The sequence below is a fragment of the Lissotriton helveticus genome, chromosome 1_1 (assembly GCF_964261635.1).
Source record: "Lissotriton helveticus chromosome 1_1, aLisHel1.1, whole genome shotgun sequence".
Lineage (NCBI taxonomy): Eukaryota > Metazoa > Chordata > Amphibia > Caudata > Salamandridae > Lissotriton > Lissotriton helveticus.
The window spans coordinates 72,350,998-72,363,580 of record NC_136057.1 but is presented as its reverse complement, the minus strand read 5'-3'; the positions used below and the strand labels follow the sequence as shown (position 1 = coordinate 72,363,580).

Below are 12,583 nucleotides of genomic sequence, written 5' to 3'. Positions count from 1 at the left end.
CCATGCCCTTTTGAAAGAACACAGTGGTCTTGCCAGTCGCAGGGAGTCACCCCCTCTCAGCCCCCAGAATTACGAAAGATGCTACCAAGGGTTCTTATTCTAGTGGGAGGCAACGCCCAGCTGTAACTAAATGTTATATTGACTGAAGACCAAGATGGGGCCCGTGCACAGGCTGTTACACTATCCCGGTTGTTGTTGATAAATGTAATCCCTGCACAGTAGTGGAGTAAACCAAGATTAGCCAAGTTGCAGCATAACTAGGACTATACCCGTTTTGAAATCCAAATTCGCAAATGCGGGGCTTGTCCATGCCTGTAAATTTGGCTTATTGCAGATTGTGGGACTAAGGTGCTTGTGCATTCGCGTCTGACTTTGTGTTGGTCGCCAGATGGCGCGATTGCTGTTCCATCTTTGTTCTCTCGCCGCTAAACCACAAAGAGCCCAAGGGGCAGTAAAGAGGAAGTCCTCTCTACCCCAAATTTGTCCTCCTGCTGGAGTAGGAAGAGAATCATTAGCTGCCTTAGATAACCAGCTATGAGGGGCATGTATACAGTACATTCTCTGCACCCAGTATGCCAAAGTTTTCTGTGGTAAATATGATCCGGCCTATATTATTATTTCTGACAAGCTACACAGATCTTTTGAGTAAAGAAGGTAGTTGCTTTAAAGAAAGTCCATACAAAAGGTTTTACGATCTCCAATTACAGCCTCTTGCAATGCTGTGCTGCATAGCTTTGTATTAAATCACAGGCCCGGTGCATGTGCAGACCCATCCTTCTAGATAAACACTCTTTCGGGCTAGGATCTCAATTTATAATGTGCCTTTCTCGCACTCAGCTGGCCAGAATTGCTGCGCAAACAACCTATTCATTGTCAGAGTAAACCTTGAGGAAAATTACACTCCACCAGTAGGAATATTATACAGATAAATGCCTCTAAACAGCGAATAAAATGAAACGGGTAATGTTGTGGAGCTGTTGCCACTGCTCTATTCCGTGTTTAAAAAAAAATAGTTTTACTCATGCTTGATCGGAATTTCTGAAACCGGAGCATGACTTCAGCACTTCACTTCCTTCCAGAGATGATTTCTTTTCCATCAGCCCAGACTCCTGCGCCTTGCGATTGTGACTCCAGCAGGAAAAGGGAGACACAAAAAAACAAGCGGGGACGCGAAAGGAATGAGAGGTATGCAGCAGGAACCTGGCTGCTCTGCCGCTCACTCCCGAGCTCCCTAGGCCAGCGGAGAGAGAAGGCGGAACATGCACCTGCCTTTGGCCAATTGCGTGCTGTCTGTCTTAGAAAGACGCACGCAAAGGCCAATAGTATGTGACTTTAAACTCCGACCACATGCAGGAGTCCTTACTAGAAGCCTCGCAGAGCAGCGCATGCATGCTGGCTCAGGCGAGACCTAAAAACTATCAAAGTCCTTAGGCTAGGACATAGATCAACAGAAAACCTGGAGGGACAAAAGCAAAAGAAAGTTGAAGGGAAGCACCCTAGAAATGGCCATCTCCAACAGAATTTATGAAGATTGGTATGTGTGACACAAAAGGTATAAGCCAACCTATGCCACAGGAAACTATTGCAATGACTTAGGTTTTCACTAGACTACGATATGAAAAAAGGGGAAAAGGGGCACGGGCAGCAGGGAAGCCTTGACGTTCAACTGCCTGGGGGACATGCCTTTGACATAGTGGTACAGGTGGGTAAGTCAACAAATTAACAGCGAGAGCAGAGCAAAGAGTGTTCACAGATTTCTCATACAGCACAATGATGGAGTGCAATGTGAACAGATTTTTTACAGTGCAGTAAGATGCAGTGCAGTGGCAGATTCCTCAGTAAAGATAGATGCATTGCATTGATTCAGATTCATCATAGTGCAGTGAAGTGCAGTGTGCACAGATTGCTCACAGTGCAGTAAAATGCAGTGCAGCATGCACAGATTTCTCCATAGTGCAGTAAAATGCAGTGCCGAGTGCACACTTTCTCACAGTTCGTTACGATGTACAGATCCCTTCTTTAACACATATGTTCACCACACACACCCCCAGGACTGGACGGAAAGCCCCCCACAGGTCTCTGGATAGAAGATCCCGGCTCCTGGCGGGATTATTCAATCTATATCTACTAACAGTCAGAAGCCTGTGCAGACATTTCCAGGCTCTCTCATTCTCCTAGGGCTGGGGTGGGGCAGGTGCAGATTTGGAGTCTGGGGGATGGGGGGGCTCTGGGAGGGTCTGAAAATGAAGATAACTGCACAGACAGACATGGCTTCCTTCCTCCTCTGCAGCAGACTGGACACAGATGGTGAAGCAGGAAGTAATGTCAGCATCCGTTGCTGGTGCGGTCTCTGCCACCGCTGACCTGGAACAGGAAACCCTTATCCATTCATAAATGTGCTCAATGGGTTTATCTCAGCAGACGAGGCGCGCACTCTGCTGGCCAATTGAAGAACCTTCACATCCAGTCTCAAGGAGTGAATACATGCAAACAAGCATTTTGTGGTGGGAAATGCCTGGATTTTTAGATGTCACAGATATGGATGTTTTAAGACACACACAGGCCGCGTACAGGGTCTCACCCTTGATTGCTGCTGCAAAAAAGTATTTGCAACTTCACATGAGCATCTCTAAAACATTGATACTGAGGGCTATAGAGTACTTACAAAAGGTGGTCAACTGGAAGTTACGGTTTATATTTCATTAAATATATGAAAATATGTATTAGGTGTGTAATTAAACTGGACGGCTTATTTGATTTTTAATTTTATTTTTTCAAACTCTTCCTTTATCGTGTTTTTCAAATGCACATCATGGTACATAGCAATGTAAATAAAAAAAGATCCCATGCAATTTTATTCACCAGACCAAATACAGTATGGCATAAGTCACATGTCAAAGCAGAAATTAAAAGAACAGATTTTTTCTAATTTTCATGTGTTTTTGGGTTGTTCCTTATATTTAATACAGTTTTAAATCCTCGAACAACATTGAATTTAGGCCCAAATTAGCTGGTGTTGAGCTTCTGGTTTAACATCACAAGTGCCTTTTAAAATATTGAAATAGCGGCCTCTGCCAAGCTTGGATACCAAAGACTGTGTTTGTTGTTTTGTTACAGCCCTTTCAAGTCCCACTATCGGAAGTAAGTCTACCACATTTTAGTGCTGGTGAGTGCATTACTGCAGTAAAATGGATTAGTCATGCACTTCTAGCTCCCTGGGACCACCACGAGGCGTGCTCCACGAAACTGCCCTTTGATCGATTAAAGAGGTGCTGTGCTGGGCAGAGCGTGCCGTGTTAAACTAAGGTGTCTGTCTTTACATTGCTTGAATCAAGCCGAGCCCGGCAGCCTACATCCCCGTACACACTTTTCATTGATGACTAGATATGTGCAGACGTTGGTCTCTGCAGGTGCACAAGGCCAGGGTTTTTCAAGCCAGCTCAAGTCACTTCTTTCATTTCACCACTGTGCCTCCTTATCTCACTTTTCAGGCTTATGGCAGCAGAAGACAGCTCAGCGCTAGCCTCTGATGCCTCTCCACCCACATCCTACAGGCTTGAGCATAGCCCAATATGACTCTGCTGCAGGGTACAAGTCCTAAAAAAAGAAGTGGGGGGGGGGATGCGGACGTCACGACAGGAAGTGACGTCACGAAAGGTCGCTTACACCATCAGATTCATTGCCTCCCATCGCTCACCCCTTAGATGCGATTGCATCAGAGAAGCCAGCGAGTGAGCAGCGTTCTGAATGAGCTCCGATCTCGCCCCAGAGAGGCCAAAGAGGGAATGTGTGGCTCCATTTGCTCCAGTAATCGAGCTCTGGTAAAATAAGTGGGGGGGAAGCCCCAACTCGAGCCCTACTCCGCTGTGCTTCTCATGCTCTCACCTCAGGTAGGGATGACCCTTTCCCACAAGAAAAATACCGGCCAGTAGTTGTTGTTTTAAGAGTCTGAAAGGCCCGGGTATGATACTAAATAGGGCTTTAAACAAAATCGGATAGATACATTTGTAACCACTTTTCTGCTCTTGAATTTTTAGGTCGAGCCTAAACTGCGCTTGCGCTGTAGGTGATCTATTGTACCACAGACTGTGGTTTGGCCCCCCTAAGTAGAGCGCCACCATTGAAACCCTGGGAGTTGCGAAGATCCTGAGGAAAGCGCTGCATGGGTGCCGAGGCCTGCGAGTGACTCTGGGTGCCAAGAAGCGGAGCTCCGCCGACCCAGGGGCAGGCGTCCGGCGCCGGGACCGGCAGCCGCTGGTGAGGGCTTGGCTGCATTGGTGCCTGGCAGCAGGCATGGAGATCTGAGTGCCACGGTCGGGGTCTGGGAGCGGTGGCTTGGCCCCCCCTCCCGAGTAAACCTTCACCGTCTAAGACCTCTGCAAACGCTGGAGCCTCTTCAGAGTGCGTTGCGGGGGCACAGAGGCCTGCAGACAGCATAGACACCAGGAGACGACAGACTGAGGTGAGAGGGACCCTGGGATTAGAAAGGGGGGCCTTGGAGAGAGAGAAGTGGGCCATCTTCCCATCACATCCCCCCGTGGACTCACACAGCTGCGCAGGAGGAACTGTGCGCAGAAGCCTAATGACGAGGTCTGGAGGAGAGACCTTGGTGGGCCTGCCGAAGGTTTCCCCCCGTTGGAATGGCTCACTGGGGAGCCAGCGTATCGCGGTGCCTGAGTAACTACTCTCCTACTGTCTCCTTTGCTTCCCCCTTCCCCCAGCGAAGTTCAACTGACAGTGACCATCCACGGAGCCCATTTGAGATGGCCAGTTGGGCAAGTCGACTGAGAGGTTTGATGGGCGCCAGGCCCTAATGTGATTATGTGGTGCCAGGAAATGTATTTCATGTAGTATGATCTATGCACCCAGTCCTAGTTACCTCTAAATGTGTTTTTTATGATTATGAGATTATCTTGCATATTATGGTTTATGCTAGTGAGATTATGTTCCACCCTGTGCTTTATGCCCCTAATGTTAGTGATACCTAGGAAATTAGGGTCTAATATTAGACTGCTAAGATTATGGGCATACAATGCGTTTGGCGCCTAATGTGTTTTTTTTTACAGGCTGATGCAAGGTACAATGATTACCAGTGGTTACTGGCTGTACGTTTATGATCTGTTTTACTCTTACTAAGTTCGCTCTGTGATGGTTCTGACAGTGGTCCAGTTGGCCCTGTCATGTGTAAACAATTCCCTTGAAAATATGATGTAGTGCCAGGTGGCACCATGTATATTATGTGATTACCTAGGTAAAGGGCGCATCATAATACTAACGGAATCATAGAGACTCCCAAGCAGTAAAGCTTTCTCAACTACTGGAATCTGTTCCCCCATCTTCTCCTGCTCGGAAGTAACAACCTGTCCCTAATCGCCTCACTTCCCAGACTGCACATTAGTTCAGATATCTTCACCCGACGTCTGGAATATGTGTCCCCTTTCTGTCCTTATACTTCTCCTCACCACCGCCTTCCTGATAACACCCCTCTCTTATCCCCACCACCCTCCTCCTCCTCATTTTCCCATCATGGCCACCACTCAAGTCTGGAATTAATTGCTTTAAAATCATTTATACTCCTTACCTGACTAAAGCTGCAGCAAAACGATTCAAGCATAACACCATGGAAGGTTTCCCTGATTCCCTTTTTGTCAATCAATTTTACAATGGTCGTTATGGGAGGCTCAAAAACTATTTCATTTTCTTCACTCATGACATCCCCTCTTGGTCCATCAGCTTACATAACTCCCTTAACGTCACCTCCTCCTCCTCTATCCCTCATGGGAAACAGCTAAAAATCTCCCCCTCTGCGTGTTTCAACAGCTCCCTCACTATCTCACTCTATAACAACGGTACAGTCATGATCCAAGCCAAAGACACCCGTCTCTCCTTCTTTGACCACCTCTTCCCTACTCCCCTCCCCTGTGACCGGGTTGTCCCTCGACTCTTCATCTAGCTCCACCCATTACTCCCTCTCTCCGCCCCTGACCCCCCTACACTCCAATAGGCTGCACCCTTGGGAAGCACAGGTCGACCCTATTCCCTCCCCCTCCCCTGTGCCCTCCTCTCCCATTCTTCCCCTCTCACAGCATGCCCCCCACCCCGCCCTTTCATCACCTCAGCCGGACCTCTAGCTAATCCGCTCCTCTGCCAATCTGCACCATCCAACCTCATCTCCTCCCCCCTTTCCCTACCTGCCATCCCCCTTTTTAGTCCACCTCTCCTCCAACCTTCCCCACTAGTTAACTTTCCTTACGTCTCCCTTATTCCCTCCTCTTCTCTTCCTCTTCCTCCCTTCGCTATGTACCCCGATTTCTCGACAAACCCATTCAATCTCTCTTTCCCCCCCCCCATGCTGTGCTAACCCCTTTCCCCCCTTGGTACCCTTTCCCTTTCCCTCCCTCGGGCCTAGCAGAACCACTTACTTTCTTCAACTTCCCTATCTCCCAACCCCCTCACTCCGCCAGATGCCCGTTCCCTCACAGCCACCTCACCTAGTATACAGGACCTCTCCAACCCCCTCCCCTCGCTTCCTCCCAAACCTCCTTCATTCCTATGTCTCCACACATTCCTCCCTTCTTCCTCCACCCCACCGCTCCTCACCTACCTCCCCCTAATTATGTCCTTAATTCCTATCCTTCTTGCAACACCAACAAAGACAACTCTCCTTTCACCTCTGATGCACCAACGCCCGCTCTCAACCACCACCTTTCCCCACCTCCCCAACTCCCCTCCAGTCCCCTGACTTCCCACTGCCAATTGCACCCCCTCCTGTTTCCATCGAGCCACCCAACATGCCGTGTTCTGCCCTACTCTCTCTGGAAAATAAGCTAGGCTCTCTCATCACCTCCATCTCCCAACTTGAAGCTACCATTTCACTTCTAAGCTCCAAGATTTCCACTTTTCCATACACCTCAATTCCTTTGGAAAACACTCTCCTTCCCACAAGATGCACCTCGCCCCCATAATAGCCAAGCATAACCTGTCGCCTGCAAACACTGCTAACTCACACAAGCCCTCAAACGCCACCCTTCTTCTACTTTCGTCTCCAAGTAGTCCTACTATCTACACTATTCCGACCATCTCCTCTGTCAGAAACACTCATCCACCTAAACCCTCCCGAGCACCCTCGTATAAGTACAATATCCCTACCCTCCTCATAGCCCAAGTGCCCCCGTCACCAAAACAGTCTCAACAGAGCTGCGCTATCAACTCCACAACTGCAGATCTGCAATAAAACACAAACTTGAAATTTCCGACACCATCATACTTCACAATATTGACATGCTCTTCCTCACAGAGACCTGGTTCAACGATACCGCTCACTCTATGTTTGATATCCTAGTACCCACACGCTATTCTATATTTATAAATGACAGAATTGACAACGTTGGGGGAGGTGTTGCAGTCATCTTTAGAAAATCCCTTCAACTTAAGGCTTTTCCTAACAGCTCCTTCCTCACTTTTAAATGCCTATCCCTTGAACCTCAAGTGCACCACCGCTCACCCCTCAGATTCCATGCCATTTACCGCCCGCCTTGTAGCAGCCCCTCGTTTATGGGGGAACTCACTGACTTCATTAGCGACCAATACTCGCAAAGTGACAATCAGATCTTCATGGGTGACTTCAATCTCCACTGGGGCTCGCCTCAAGACTCTTCTGCGAATTTGCTGGCCACTTTCCTCTCTGCAAACGATCTTATCCAACACTGCACAGAAATAACACACTCTAAGGGCTCAATCCTGGACTAGGGTAATTTCAAAAACAGGCATGCTTACTACCGCTACCCCTATTCATGTAGACTTGTCTGACCACCTCCTCACCCCATTCTCCCTTCACCTATCACACTCTATAACTGTCGGTCAACCTAAAAGGGTTACCTCCTGGTTCCGTGACACTAAAAATATTGACCTTGCTACCCTCTGTGAATCAGCTTTGCTATCACTTCCAAGGCCAGACCCGAACCTAGATGTTAACAAACTCGCCTCCCAAAGCCTCACAGTCGAATTCAATACCGTCGCTCCTCTCCAAAGCAAAAAAAAAAGGCCCACTCCCTCAGCACCTTGGTTCAACAAATCCCTCTATGAAGAAAGGAAGAACCTAAGATTCCTGGAGAAACAATGGAGACAAGCGCCCTCCACCTATAATTTGGCCACGCTTCGTTCAGCAAGATCCGAGTACCACAAGCACATCTTCCTTGGAAAAGCGACGCACTTCAGAACCCTCCTCGACTCAGCCAAAAATAGACCCAAAAAACTATTCGATCTCATCAAGAATCCAAACTGCTCACCCCCAACCTCCAAGTTGGAGGATTCTACAAAGAAAGCAGCGGAATTCGCTATATTCTTTGACGAAAAAGTGAAATCACTTGTGGATCAGGTCAGTCATCCTACCCCTCCAGAGGAGCGCAAATCCTTAGCCATTTGGCAGAACTTTGACCCCATCTCCGAAGATGCCCTTCTCAAATGCATCCTTGAAACAAGGCCCTCTAACCATTCCCTTGACCCCGTCCCTAGTGCCATTGACTTCTATATGCATTCTCTGTCCTATTGGACCACTTTGGTTAACCTCTCCCTCAGTCAAGGGTCCCTTCCTGTTTCCTTCAAAACTGGGCAGGTCACCCCTCTGCTTAACAAACCCACTGCTGATGCGAACGACCTCAACTTCCGCCCCATCACTAACCTACCTTTTCTAGCAAAAATCACATAAATATGTGTAGGGAAACAACTCTCTCGTCATATCAAGGACAATGATATTCTTGACATGTTCCAGTCCAGCTTCATTCAAACCTGCAGCGCTGAAACAGCCCTGCTGCAAGTGATTGATGAAGTGCTGAGGATACTCGATTCTGGGGAGTCTTGTCTTCTTATTCTCCTTGAACTTTCTGCAGCCTTTGACACTGTCAATCACAACACTCTCCAACAGAGAATGGGCATGGAGAGCACTGTTCTTAAATGGTTTGCTTCCTTCCTCTCTGATAGATCCCAAATGATCAAAATAGCAAATAGTCTTTCATCTCCTTTGGCGGTAGGTAGGTCAAGGTATTCCTCAAGGCTCTATACTTGCACCCACGTTGCTCAATCTCTATTTAGGACCATTGGGAAATCTCCTAAGCAAATCCAGGATCCACTTTCATCTCTATGCGGAAGACACTCAAATGTACCTAAAGGTTGCCGCCATTCACGACCTCTCCATCCTAAGCTCTACTCTCGACTCCATTCAAAATTGGATGTTAACTCAACTGATTCTGAATACCTCTAAAACTGTATTCCACCTCCTCCCCTCCTCACTTTCTCACTTTCCCCTCCCCCGGTTCAATCATGGATGGGTCAGATGAATCGACTTAACAATAAACCCATCATTGTCGACAGCACAAAATCCCTTGGTGTTATACTCGACACAAAACTCAATATACTCTCCCACATAAATTCCATTGCAAAGTCTGCTTGATACCAACTATGCCTTCTTTGGGGGCATAGTTCTTCCCGGAGCATGATCTTAAAACCCTGGTCCAATCGCTGGTCCTCTCCAGACTGGACTACTGCAACTCTCTTCTTACTGGCCTCCTGAAATCCCACCTGTCCCCCCTTAAATGTGTTCTCCATTCAGCAGGTGGTTTCATATATGGGGCCAAAAGAAGCGACCACATCACACCCATTTTATCCACCCTCCGTTGGCTTTCCATCGAGGCAAGATCTATCTACAAGACTGCCTGCATCACCCACAAAGCCTTGCACTCCTCCTCTCCTCGCTACCTGGTGAATAAACTGAAACTCTCTGGAGGCTCTAGACCATCACGTAATAAGGAAAATCTATTGCTTGAACCTCCCACTTTCAAGAAGGAAAGGTCGATGGCCCAATCCTTTTTTGGTAACGCGGTGAGAATCTGGAACTCACTTCCGCCTCAGCTCCGGACTACCACCTCTTCCCAGGCCTTCAAATCGGACCTCCAAAGCTCTCCTCCTTCAAAGACACTTCCAAATGTAATTCACGCCCTCTCTATTATCTGAAGGAAGACCTTCCATTATAGGAAATTCTGTTCTACAGGACTATAGAAGTGTCTTCCCAGTGTGTTCTTGTGGTTTGACTGCCTGCCATTTATTGCAGCATTATACTTCTACTTGTATTGTCTAATCTTTGGTAACATGCACATGTCACTTTTCCTCGTGCAATGTATCGTTGCTACCTCTTGTATTTTATTTGCTTTTGATACTTGCAAAAGTGCCACCATTGCCTCATGTAACGTAACATAACGTTTGTTCTTGGGTTTTGAGTATCTGCCATTTATTGCAGTATTATACCTCTACTTGTACTTTGTACGCTTTTGAAACATACACACGCCACTTTTTTTCCTCTTGTAACGTACCATTTGCTCCTCTTGTATTTTGTTGCTCACAATTGTCACTTTTGCCTCATGTAACTCAACGTCTGCTTTGGTAATTTGTTCACTTGTAATCTTCTCCTCATGTATCGGTTCTGCTCCTATTGTGAAGCGCTCTGACACCTTCGGGTAAAGTTCGCGCTGTATAAAAACACATAAAATAAAATAAATACTTTGTGGAGTAATGGAGTATTGGCTCGGGCACGAGCAGGGGTGCGCACGTACGTGTCTTTATTGGACACTTTGTGCTGAAAAGCATCGCCTCTCTCACTATGCATTAATGCCTGTGTCCCAAACCCCTTCAGGCTCCATTCTCTCCTCCATCCCAACTTTTCTCGCACACACTTCCAAACAGGCCAACATTTTAGGAAAGGGACGTGGGAGATTTAAAATAAAAAATCGGGAGAATAAAAATTCCCCATTGACTTCCATTGTAGAAAATGCAATTTGAGGCGTCCATTGGCATGCATGCACTTGCACTTCCCCTCCCAGCAGACCCTCCCTTGTTTCACCAGCCGCCCACAGCTCGGCTAATATTGACCTTTCTCTCCTTTACATGATCTATTCATATCCCTCCTTCCCTCTCACCTCCGGCTCTCGTCTTTCCTCCCTGTGTCCCCCTACATCCCTCTCTCCTCCGGCTCAAGCTCTCGTCTTTCCTCCCTGTGTCCCCCTCCATCCCCCTCACCTCCGGCTCCAGCTCTCGTCTTTCCTTCCTGTGTCCCCCTCCGTCCCTCTCACCGCCGGCTCCAGCTCTCGTCTTTCCTCCCTGTGTCCCCTCCGTCCCTCTCACCTACGGCTCCAGCTCTCGTCTTTCCTCCCTGTATCCCCCTCCATCCCTCTCACCTCCGGCTCCAGCTCTCGTCTTTCCTCCCTGTGTCCCCCTCCGTCGCTCTCACCTCCGGCTCCAGCTCTCGTCTTTCCTCCCTGTGTCCCCCTCCGTCGCTCTCACCTCCGGCTCCAGCTCTAGTCTTTCCTCCCTGTATCCCCCTCCATCCCTCTCACCTCCGGCTCCAGCTCTCGTCTTTCCCCCCTGTGTCCCCCTCCATCCCTCTCACCTCCGGCTCCAGCTCTCGTCTTTCCTCCCTGTGTCCCCCTCCATCCCTCTCACCTCCGGCTCCAACTCTCGTCTTTCCTCCCTGTGTCCCCTCCGTCCCTCTCACCTCCGGCTCCAGCTCTCGTCTTTCCTCCCTGTGTCCCCTCCATCCCTCTCACCTCCGGCTCAAGCTCTCGTCTTTCCTCCCTGTATCCCCCTCCGTCCCTCTCACCTCCGGCTCCAGCTCTCGTCTTTCCTCCCTGTATCCCCCTCCATCCCTCTCACCTCCGGCTCCAGCTCTCGTCTTTCCCCCCTGTGTCCCCCTCCATCCCTCTCACCTCCGGCTCCAGCTCTCGTCTTTCCTCCCTGTGTCCCCTCCGTCCCTCTCACCTCCGGCTCAAGCTCTCGTCTTTCCTCCCTGTGTCCCCCTCCATCCCTCTCACCTCCGGCTCCAGCTCTCGTCTTTCCCCCCTGTGTCCCCCTCTGTCCCTCTCACCTCCGGCTCAAGCTCTCGTCTTTCCTCCCTGTGTCCCCCTCTGTCCCTCTCACCTCCGGCTCCAGCTCTCGTCTTTCCTCCCTGTATCCCCCTCCATCCCTCTCACCTCCGGCTCAAGCTCTCGTCTTTCCTCCCTGTGTCCCCCTCCGTCCCTCTCACCTCCGGCTCAAGCTCTCGGCTTTCCTCCCTGTGTCCCCTCCGTCCCTCTCACCTCCGGCTCAAGCTCTTGTCTTTCCTCCCTGTATCCCCTCCGTCCCTCTCACCTCCGGCTCAAGCTCTCGGCTTTCCTCCCTGTGTCCCCCTCCATCCCTCTCACCTCCGGCTCCAGCTCTCGGCTTTCCTCCCTGTATCCCCCTCCGTCCCTCTCACCTCTGGCTCAAGCTCTCTGCTTTCCTCCCTGTATCCCCCTCCGTCCCTCTCTCCTCTGGCTCCAGCTCTCGTCTTTCCTCCCTGTATCCCCCTCCGTCCCTCTCACCTCTGGCTCAAGCTCTCGTCTTTCCTCCCTGTATCCCCCTCCATCCCTCTCACCTCTGGCTCAAGCTCTCCTTCTTTCCTCCCTGTATCCCCCTCCGTCCCCCTCACCTCTGGCTCCAGCTCTCGTCTTTCCTCCCTGTGTCCCCCTCCGTCCCTCTCACCTCTGGCTCTAGCTCTCGTCATTCCTCCCTGTATCCC

General features: G+C 49.4%; 1 protein-coding gene across 3 annotated transcripts in view; it reads right to left on the bottom strand.

Moving 5' to 3' along the window:
- LOC144829203 (uncharacterized) overlaps positions 1–12,583 on the bottom strand; it is a 106,472-nt gene that overhangs the window by 63,335 nt on the left and 30,554 nt on the right. For all 3 annotated transcript variants that reach the window (XM_078688309.1, XM_078688142.1, XM_078688218.1), the window contains exon 2: positions 10,365–10,520. The gene's annotated coding sequence lies outside the window, so the exon portion shown is untranslated. The remainder of the gene's footprint in view (positions 1–10,364; positions 10,521–12,583) is intronic.